Below are 12075 nucleotides of genomic sequence, written 5' to 3' on the forward strand. Positions count from 1 at the left end.
GTAATCTCATTGAGATCGGCAATCATAGATTATAAACCAGTGTTATTATTATTATTATTATTATTATTATTATTATTATTATTATTATTATTATTATTACGTCCCCTTAAAAGACACACCCACTAATGCTGCATGTTTCGCAAGTAAGCGGTTTAACGTAACGCATGAAAGGGACAAAAGCAATGATCCCGAAAACACGCGCATCTGTTTAATTTCCTTTTTTATTTTCTGCTTCGTGTACTTTTATTCGCAATTATTTCTCCGCTCTTTGCGGCCTCATTACAGCGGAGCTTTAACGAGGCCACGCTCTGGCGCGCGCACGTCCCACCTGGATCCAGCGTTCTGTGAGTGCGCAGAGCCCCACCCTTCCTCACAGAGCGCGCGCCCATTTGAAAGGGACTTTCCACCAGTTTCTCAAATTTGACGCATAACTCAGTCATGGAGATGTAAACGAAGTCATCTGGAGCGGTTTGATGTGAGGTGGTGCTTTCTGGAGAGACCACCGGACTGCTTCTGAGTGTTTACGCTTTCTCTGTAATGTTGCTAAGCGTACACCAGTGGTAACTCTTAAAATACGCCATACAAGTATTAACTAATATGTTTTAGGCCAAAACCTCATCTTGGAACGACTTAGACACCAGTAAACAGTGCTGTAAACAATGCATTACGTTTATGTGAAGTAGCTTTCAGAGGAATTAAACTCTTCAGGAAATAATGGAATTGCCCCTTAGGACCGTCTCACATCAGACCACTGGAAATGAGGACTAACCGACGAGCAGCTCGACAGTTACAGATGTTGCAGAGACTTCTTTAACTGGCTAAACGCTACAGGAGAAGGTGGACGACCATGTCTGAGCGAATCTTAAGTTTTACCCCGCAGGTAGATCAAATTCATGTTTGTTAAGCTGTAATAGATGTTATGCGGTTGGTTTTAACAGACCCAAACGTTTAAAAGTAGTTGGATGACCGTGTCTAAACTAAGTTAATCTTACACTTGTAGGCCAGTTTATGAACGTGCAGAGGCCTTAACTCTTTCTCTGTCGCATTTTAGCTTTATGATTTCTTTTTTGTCCCTATTAACTATATTAAGTATGTGACAAACCAGAGGGTTTTAGCGGTGATTATAAGAGTCATTTAGAATAGTTAATAATTTTATATTTTATCACGTTGCTGGCAGCAAATTCGGAGCTTCTCGTAGTGCGTTTAGGTCTTTGAGGCTGGTTTTGAATTAAATGGCTCCAGAGGTCTGGTAAGGCTACATCTGCTGAGTTGAGCACTGTTTAATTGACGACATGTTTAATTGCTGTGGTTCAGATTACTCATGAGAGCTGTCTCACCCTTCAGTCACTCAGAAAAGCCCAGGAATGAACGACGCCGTGGCTTTCTCTTTGTTCCTTCAGTACTTGACCCTCAGCTTTACGCACACTCCTTGTTTCCGAGGCGGAAGAGGCTGGGACTATTGAAAGGGATGTTCCACCGATTTTTCAAAATATATGCGTAATTCAACAAATAACGGCATTCCTGATCATTTCCTGTAATAACTTTCTCTGAGGGAGCTTTTAGAGGCTCTTCAGACGTCTGGGTCCTGCGCACATCACTTTCTGCTAAGTTTCTCTAGAACAAAGCATTCCACAACAAACCACTCTGAATCACTTAAATTACGCAGAAATTTGGAAATATCGGTGGCTTTCCCCTTTAACTGGTGCATGGAAAGGAGTGCTCATGCGCGCCCATTTTATATGTAAACTTGTATGCTTGAACACAAAGGCACATACAGTCACTCTGGGGCTTCACAAAAAGGGTTTTTTAAGTAAATGTTCCTTTATTTTTCATAGAGGCGAATATGACACAATCCATGCCCTGAAAACTCCTGATCAGTGCTGCCAAGTGGGATGCTGCCAGCTACATAATGACCACAACTGTCAAACATTAAAGCTCCTGAGATGCCAAAGTGAGTAGAAAAAAACAAGAATGCGCCAATGATAATACTTCCTCCCTATCTCTTTTAACAGCCTCTTTCTCTGTCTTTCCCTCATTCACACCATCCCCCCTCCCTCTCACTAGTTCAGGACGACTGCGGGCCTATTAGTGTGGTGGCTTGGGCCGTAGCTTTGCCAGTAATGAGCCCAGCAGCACAATACGGGCACCAGGCTGGAACAGCTGAGGGAGAACAAAGCCAGCAGGATGGGGCTGGCGCAGAGGGTAACTACCTTTGGCACAGAGAGTGTTATGGGGCCAAGATTGTGTCTGTGTGTTGAGGGGGTGCATGTGCTACTATCATTACTGGGCCCAAATAAGAGACGCACAGAGGCCCCTTGAGGAGCTCCTGCCAAAAAGGCAGTCTGGCCTCTGTGTGTGTGTGCGTTCACGCGCCGTGCGTGACAATGAGTGGAAGGACCATCCGAGAGTTTACACCCCTCTGTCCTGCGCTAGTCAACTGGAAACTTCTGCATTTGTATCCTGGACTGAGACATTTATCAACAACAAACTCGAATTCCCCTTTAGCATTGTCTGCTAGACAATATTTGTCTGGCTAAATGAATTAAGCTATGCTGTTAGTGGAAGTGGTGAATGGCAACATGGGAAAGTTGCAGTCATCTTCTGTCTGCTGAATGTTTGTGAGCGCAAATGAAAAGTGAGGGCGGTCATTGTGGTTTGAGTGAAACACTTAACCCAGATAGAGTGAATGAACAAACCAGCTTCATTAATTGATTTCAGTAGTACATAGCCCATTAATGTGAACCATGTCAGTTTATTACAGAACGTTTGAGGGCAGTTAATTAGTGATCAGCAATTATAGGGTGAGCTCATTCTGCTCAAATAGCAGTTTGTTGTTGCTGTTTTAACATGCTGAACCATCCTTCGAAATCTAGTGTAAATGTGAACAAGTTCATTCCTTAGCTACTACTCTCACTTACCACCTTGTGTCTATGTTCACTGTCCATTGTATCAGGTTGTACTGTGCAGAAGTCAAAGGCCACCCTTCATTTATTTAATTACTGACTATTATGTGCAAGTTATTCATCTGTCAGTGTCAGGTTAAATGTCTTTATTATGGATTGCATTCTTTTCAGGAGACTTGCTTTCAGTTTTTTCGATAAAAAATTTCCACACCTCCAAAGTTCAGTCTTAGAAGTTAGTTGCACTTTCTGCTTCTTACAATCCAAATAATCCCAAACGTTTTCAGTGGTGCTGAGATCTGGACTCGTGACAGGCCAGTCTGTTGTTCTGAGAATGCCAGTAGCTTCTTTGTTTGATTTGTAGATTATGTACTTTATTTGACTACTTTCTTTTCTCTTTTATTAACTTCAGTTTTGGAATTGCATTGTGCATTTACTTGTATGTTTCTGATCATTATCCTGTTGGAAGGTCCATTTCTTCAGCATCAGTTTATTTACAGATGGTTTCCCTGTCCTCCTCAAGCTCTCTCTGGTATGAAAAGGAATACATAGTTGATTCTCCTATTGCAAATTGCCCTGGCCCAGAGGCAGCAAAGCAGCCCTAAACCATAATATTTCCACCAGCATTATTTACAGTTAGTATAAGGTTCTTCTGATTAAATGCCATCTTTGGTTTTTTCACCATACATGGCTTCTCATACTGAGACCAAACAATTCCGTCTTTGACTCAATAGTGGAATAATTGATTTCCAGTCATTTTATATCCTTTTAAACCCCTTTCCAGACTCTTCTAGTAATCTACAACCTTTTTTGAAAGCCTCTAAGAGCTCTTTTGATATAGTCATGATAACACTACACATTCCAATAACAAAGACCAAACCAGACCAGATATCTGAGGTTTAAATAAGACAGGTTCCTTCAAGATGTTCTCTACTAGCATTCTAATCATTAGCAACCATTCAGGTGCACCTGATTTCAATTTGACACATTTAAAGCAATGATATATGTAGGGGTGTATTTACTTGTTCCACATCAGAAAAATTGCAATACTGTTTATTTTGGTTATATAGATAATGACAAAAATGTTAATTATGTCACTTTTTAAAGTATATATAACTGTTATCTATCAACACTATTGAAATTAAGCCTTGTTATGTGTATCTCCAAATATGTAGAAAAAGTCTAAACCTTTAATGGGATGTGCTTACATCTTGACATGATTGTATGTCAGAACTCTGAAGGAGCAAATGCATGTATGTGTTATGAAAATCTATAAACTTGGTTGGAAAACAGTTTGTAAAAACAAAAGTGAAGAAATACAAAGTGTATTGTTTCTATTCAATAAATAAATTCACTTAAAAAATATAGAAACTTCAAGGAACTCCAATTTAAATAACTCTGTTTGACCAGTCAATTTGCCAGGATCCTTAGGGGCAGGAAGTCCTATTGACCAGAGACACCACAACAGACAAGTGTAACAAAGGATTTGTCTTTCTCTATCCTCCCCCACCCTCACCCACCCACACACTTACTCTTCTATACATTTGTACCTGGTTGAAACCTGTCAGGTATCAGATACAGCCCTTAGGAGATGAAGTGTGAACTTTTGACTTCAGCAGACCATCACTGTCTTTGTATTGATGTTACAAACTGCAGTGGCCTATATGATGAGTAGATGCAGGTAATATGATGATGTTTAATAGTATTCTGAGAAATTAAATCACATTAGAACACAGATCACTTTTTGGGTATATTATGGATGTTGTGAGTACTTAAGGAACACTGCATGTTTCATTAAAAAGAGAGCATAGCCCTATATGATTCAGTGCAGTGTAGAAGAGTATGTGAAATGCTAAATAAAAATTATGTAGCATTACATAATTAAATGTATTAAATGCAGCACTAGTGTTTCTTTTATGTAAAACCTCTGAAAAAACAGTTGTGGTTCATATTGCATCTTGTTGAAGTATTAAGTAGATGAAAGCATGGTGGAATACTGACTTTAAACCATGATTAGATCTATCTGTGAATTCCATGTACAGTTTTTAAAGATCCTGAACCTGGGACCTAAAGTTGCTTTCTATCCCTCTTAGTCTGAGTCTGCATTTATGCTAGATTACATGCTCACGACCCTTAACTACACGTCACACTAAAGGGTGTTGACATAAAAATTGTAAACAACTAACACGGTGTAAGTAGCATAGTCCCCAATAAGTAGTATAGCTACCCTTTGCCTTCATAATAGCTTCAGTCTTTGGAATGTTGCTATGGACTCTGTACTCCATGATTTCCAATATATGTTGAATAGTGTCTAGATCTTGTGACTGGGGAAGCCAATGATGGATTAAGAGGAAGTAGCATCTTCAGCAGAGATTATACCTAATCCTGTAATATGGTCTTATATTCCATTAGCTCTCATATAACAATGAGGAGCAGTGGATCTTTATCCTGGTCTTGGAGTACCACTGCACTGCACAATTTACAATTTCTCCTGCATCCAACACGCCTGATGCTGATAATAAACTAACTAACCTTCCTGAGGTGAACTAGATGTGTTAGAGCAGGGTAAATACTACAACATCCAGGACAGTGGTTTTCCAGGATCAGGGTTCGAAACCTGTGATGCAATGAGTGGATATGTAAATATGATTTACTTTCATTGACATTAGTCCTTTTAAAAAACATTTTTCATTAACTTCCCCACTTTGTATACATTTTCAAGTAATTACCAAAGATGAGTAGTAACTAGTTACATTTAGCTAGTCAAATACAATTTTGATGAATCTGTACTTTCTTGAGTGTTTTCAAATGATAATACTTTTGTTTGCAGTCAGTACATTATGGCCATTAACATTTAGTTACTATTTTCTTTATCAAACATGATATTTGATGTTTTATGAACTTTAGAAGGTTTTTTTTTTGTTTGTTTTGGTGTTTTTTTATTGATATACTGTATATGTGCACATCTTGAATGTACCAAAAAAGTTGGCACAGGAGCATGTTTCTCACACATTTCCTTTTAATAATGTTTAATATTTGTTTAGGGACTATAGATACTAATTGATCCAGTTTTAAAAGCTTATTTTTCCATTTAGTCTCTGGAACCCTACAGGGTCGTCATGTCATATTTCGCATTTCATAATGTGCCACATGTTTTCAACACAAGACAAATCTGGACCAACCTAGCTTCTGCACTCTCTGATTGTGCAGTTGTGATGTTGTAACACATACAGAATGTGTTTTTCATGCATGCCTGTGAAAGTTAGTTGTCTAAAAGGCAGCATATATTACTCTAAAATGTAAATATCTTTCAGCGTAAATGATGCCTTCAAAGATGTGCAATTTAGTCACTAATATACTCGCGTACCATAACATACCCTGCACTTTACACTGGTAGCAATCTGGATGATCCTTTTCTTCCTTGGCCTGGCAACACAACAGCCATTGTTTCTATAAACAATCTGAAAGGTTCAGCTGTCTATACTCAGTTGTCAATACACGTTTCTACTGTGCATCAATCAATTTCAGATAAACTGGAGCCCAGAGAAGTTGGCAGCATTTCTGGACATTGATGACATATGACTTCTACTGTACATAGCACAGTTTTACAATTTTTTTTGCCATTCTGGATGCAGCAACAAGTGATGTTAATTGACAACTATTTGTCAAAGTATTCCTGAGCTGATGTGGTGATATCTATCACAGAAGTATGCCAGTTTTTAATGCAATGCAGTATAACGCTTGAAACTGAGGTTTGTAGTTCTATGAATAGTTTGTATTTATTCATTAGTTGTTTTTAGGAAAATTACATTTAATTGTGCTTGTCATACTTCATCGTTAACCGTTTAATCTAGATAGGGTCGTGGTAGCATTTGGGAGAGCAGAGAATCCCAGATGACCCTGACCCTTCCTGAACTTCCTCCAGCTCATTCCCAGGGACCCCAAGCCACACCCAGGCCAACTTGGAGATGTAATCCCTCCAGCGGGTCCTAAGATGACCCCGGGGCCTTATCCTGGTAGGCCATGCCTGGTACACCCCCACCGAGAGGCGTCCAAGGGGCATCCGAATCAGATGCCCAAACCACCTCAGCTGGCTCCTCTCAATGCAGAGGAGTAGCGGCTCTAATCTGAGCTCCTCCCAGATGGCCGAGCTCCTCACCCTATCAAATAGAGTGTAGCCCACCACCCTGCAAAGAAAGCTCATTTCTGCCACTTGTATTCATGATGTCATTCTTTCAGTCATTACCCATAGCTCATGACCAAAGGTGAGGGTCGGGATGTAGACCAACCGGTAAACAGATCTCATGATCCCTTTACCCATCACTTGTGAACAAAACCCCGAGATACTTAAACTCCTCCACCTGGGGCAGGTCCTTTCCCCTTACCTGGAGTGGGCATGCCATCCTTTTCCAGGCTAAGACCATGGAATCAGATTTGGAGGTGCTGATCCACATACCAACCGCTTCACACTCAGCTGCAAACCGCTCCAGTGAGTGCTGGAGGTATCCATGTGATTCAGACAGAAGAACAACATTGTCTGCAAATAGCAGAGATGCCAACCTCCAGCCTCCACACATAATGCCCTCCTGACCTTGGCTATGCCTTGACACCCTGTCCATGAATATCACAAACAGGAGTGTAGACAGGGCAACCCTGCCGGAGCCCAACACTAATACTGAAAGGGTCAGACTTAATGCTGAGTATATGAACACAGCTCTCACTATGGGAGTACAGAGATCAAATGGCCCGGAGTAGTAGCCCTGGTACCCCATACTCCCACAAGATATCTCGGGGAACCCGGTCGTAAGCCTTCTCCAAATCCACAAAATACATGTAGACTGGGTTGGCAAACAATCAACAATCCATTAGAGGGTGAAAAGCTGGTTCATTGTTCCACGGCCGGGATGGAATCCATATTGTTCCTCCTCAATCTGAGGTTCAACTATCGGTCAGAGTCTCCTTTCCAGCACCTTGGCATAGACTTTCCCAGGGATGCTGAGCAGTGTGATACTCTGATAGTTGGCACACACCCTCCGGTCCCCTTTTTTAAAAATGGGGACCACCACCCCAGTCTGCCACCACAGTCGTTCCCAGCACACTCTCACTATTCGCTTGGGCTTACCGGGTCTGACCACCAGTTTTCCTTGCCATCTGATCCAACTCGCCACCAGATGGTGATCAGTTGACAGCTCAGCACCTCTTTTTTACCTGAGTGTCCAGAACATATAGTCCCTGGTCAAAAGAAATGACAACAAAGTCGATCACTGACCTTTATTTGTATTTGTTATGGACAATCCATGCCTGGCACAGAAGTCCAATAACAATTCACCATTCGGGTTTAGATCGGACAGGCCATTCTTCCCAATCACGCCTCTCCAGGTCTCCCAGTCATTGAGCATTGAAGTCCCCCAGTAAGACTATGGAGTCTGTAGGCGGGACCCTTTCCAGAACCCTGCCCACTCGCTCCAAGAAGGCTGAATACTCTGACCTGTTCTTTGGTGCACAAGCACATACAACAGTCAGAGTTTTCCTCTCTGCAATTTTAATTTGCATTGAGGCGGCTCTCTCGTCCACTGGGACAAACTCCAATTGCACGGCCACCAGCTGGGGACTCGTGAGTATCCCCACTCCTGCCCAGCGCCTCTCACCTTGTGCAGCCCCTGAGTAGGAGAGGGACCAAGCCTATCAAGGAGTTTGGTTCCAGAGCCAACACTGTGGGTGGAGGTGAGCCCAACTATTTCTAGTTGGTACCTCTCAACCTCCCGCTCACACTCTGGCTCCTTACCCCCCAGTGAGGTTACATTCCATGTGCCAAGAGCCAGTTTCTGCCACAAGGGCCTAGGCCACCAAGAGCCCTCCTGCAATCTCCCACTGCCTGTGCAGCACTGCACTGCTCCCCCATGCTGGACCTTGCGGGTGGTGGGCCCACATGGTCCCCCTTACCTTGCCTCTTCGGGCTGAGCCCAGCCGGGTTACGTGGGCTGCCCGTCCACCAGGTGCTCGCCGGGGGACACAACTCCCAGGCCTGGCTCCAGGGGTAGGTCTCTGTGAGCCTATCCCGGGCAGGGTACACGGTATTCTGTTACCATTTTTCATAGTGGGTTTTTTTGGATCGTGTCATACAGTCATACATATTTATTGATGCAGCAATATTTAAACCTTGTAATGGGTTTAAGCTACTCTACCCACCTCTGATAAATACAAAAGCCAAACTTTCCAATTTTGATAGTGCTATAGAATTTATCCACATTTTAGAAAGCTGTACTGCATCCCTAGTTGCAATAAGTGAGCCATCTAGCTTCATACATGAGACTTTATCATGGCATACTTCGTTCACATAAAGTGCCTTTACTATGTTCCTTCCAGGCTTGTGAATGTCTCTATGCTATAGACTTTGTCTGCAGGATGCTTTTAATTTGACCTGTCTCTCCAGGAACAAAGCGAAACACAGTGTGGTGTCTGTGTCGGGTACATCTGTGATGCACTGGAGCTCACTTCAGGCAATGTTGTCGGAGGAAGAAGGGTAGCCAAGTGGCGAGGGCAATCTCAGGTCAGGAGCTGTGATGCCCCTGAGCAAAGCAGGCACTTTACGTAAACTGCTTCACTGTGACTGCTAGAGGTCTGGCTGTGAAAAGAGGTATTATGGAGCTAGCATCACAAAGTAGGTTAGATTGAGACTGTCTTTCTTGACAGAAAGTCAAGTGGATGCCAAAGGAACAAGTCCATTAGAAATCCTGGGAGCACTTGTAGTGTTAGAGATGTTAAAGAGGAATTCCACTGATTTTTCATTAATAACAATTCAATTGTCAAGATGTAAACAGTCATTCAGGGTGGTTTGATGTGAAATGGTGCATTGTGGAGAAACTTACCTACTCAGATTTCCTTACAGAGTTGGTGATAAGAGCAAATATAGTAATTTCAGTTACTATCTGAGATGACTATGTTAAAACTCGTAAAACATCTCAGGCAACAGAAAGCATATTCATAATGATGATTCATAATAGCTTTCTGTGAGGGAACTTTTATAGGAATTGAAATTTTCATTACCACTGTGACCAATTCTGATGTCTAAGTTTCTCTAGAAAATTAATTTCACATCAAAACACTCTGAATGCCTTTCTTTACTGAAATACTCAGACTCTCTAGGATACCTGGCATATCTGTTGACAGGTAACTTAATTAGTTGTGAGATGTTCTACCAGGTTTTTTAGCATTACTCAACTTTACCAGACTTTTGTTGCCTCTGTCCCAACTTTTTTGTTTAAACATGTTGCTTGCATCAGTTCAAAATGGGCATGTTTTTTTTTAAATTATGAAATTTCTCAGTTTCAACATTTGATGTTTTCTTGGTATTGTTTTCAGACAAATTTAGGGTTTAAATGATGAGCACATCATTGCATTCTGTTTTCGTTCACATGCACAGCATCCCAACTTTTTCGAAAATGGCTGTATGTAGAAAAATATTTTAGAATATAAAATACCTTCTAAAGTTATGAGTTTGCTATATGTACACTCTCTCATTTCCAGCTGTAAAGTCAGATGAACAACAAACAAAAAAATCAACCATGAGAATGGTTTTGAACTACAAAATAGACCAAATATTGAAAGTATGCAGAAAGAGATTACCTATGGCTAAAGATAAAAAGTAACACATAAATTGTTCCAGGCATCGGTACCAGATGGACAATGTAGCAGGGGAGCCTTGGAGGCCCTTCATAACTGAAACAAAAAGGGGGCGTCCAGAAGCAAACACAAGTGTGCAAAATACTTAAGTACTGATGATTAAATACATTAAATACATTCAGCATTCACACTCCTCCTCACTGTTGCTTATTAGCAAGAAGTAGTTATGTCAATGTTTAATAAAATTATTTGCTCTTAATTTGAATGAACTTCCAAAATGCTCAACTTCTTTTTATCCTGTGCTTCAGTTCACTTCTGCACTCATTATCCCCTGAGCAGGACTGCAGCCTGTCTCATAAACTCAGTGTAGGTGACCCACGTAAAAAAAAAAATTTCTATAAACAATTCACCATCTCCCAGCAACAAAATCTCACAAACTTGACTATAAACTGGAAAGCTTTGTAATGTTCATTTGGCTTTTTTATCTATTTCCTTTTTCCTTTCCTCAGTAACAGCTTGTTTACAGCTACACATCCTTTCAGGCTCATACATTGAAATTTCGTCTCACAGCGGAAGGATGGACAGAACAGCTGTTTTTCATATGGGAAAAACACAATTGTTTCTGTCCATTCCTTCCCATAGATGTTCCCCTAAAATCTTTTGATGCTGTTTATCTGACTGTAACAGTTTTGGTGATCTACCTGGTTCAGATCCATAGATGTTCCCCTAAAATCTTTTGATGCTGTTTATCTGACTGTAACAGTTTTGGTGATATACCTAGTTCAGATGGTTGTTAGGAGCTCACTTTCTTTGTATCTTTTAAGAATTTTTTTAATCAGTTTTGGAACTTTTTTCTTTAACTTTCCCCTTCTTTAGGAAAATACATTATTTTATGTAAGACCTCCTCAGAAATATCTCATGATCTTGCACCTAATGGCTGTTTTGACTGCAAATTAAACAAACAAAGGGTGGTCTTTGACTTTTGCACAGTATTGCCAATAAACTGGCACATCACATTTCAGTGTGCTCATGCTTAAGTATGAACATAAAAAAGTATTGTAATTCTACATGCTGCCTTTTCGAAATGAAATGTGCACTGATTACAGATGATTCATTTCCATATACTAAATACATTTCCAAGCATTTTTATTTTGTTCACACCTCAACCCTGAGGATACAGTTCAGTTTTGCCAACTTGTGTGCACCCGAGTCAGCTTCACTGACTAATGATTGAATGACCGAAATAATGACAGAATAACAAAAAGACAAATGTAGGCAGCAGTAAAGCAAGGTTGGGGACAGCAGGTCACAATACAAATTGCTTTTTGCTTAATCATTTAAAAAATATTTTAGCAATATTAATACTTGTTTTTACAGTCAAACTGCACATCTCTTCTACAAATTAAAACATAAACTTCATTTCCAGTTTCTGTGGTTTGTAATTAAGTTAAAAAGTACAGCAAGTGCAAACACCCAAGAGCCAGTTGCAACAGTTTTTTAAAAAGCTAGTAAATTGGAAAACTGCAAAATAGAGTTAATTCAATAGAAATCT

This window comes from Pygocentrus nattereri, chromosome 23, assembly GCF_015220715.1.
Source record: "Pygocentrus nattereri isolate fPygNat1 chromosome 23, fPygNat1.pri, whole genome shotgun sequence".
NCBI classification, from domain to species: domain Eukaryota; kingdom Metazoa; phylum Chordata; class Actinopteri; order Characiformes; family Serrasalmidae; genus Pygocentrus; species Pygocentrus nattereri.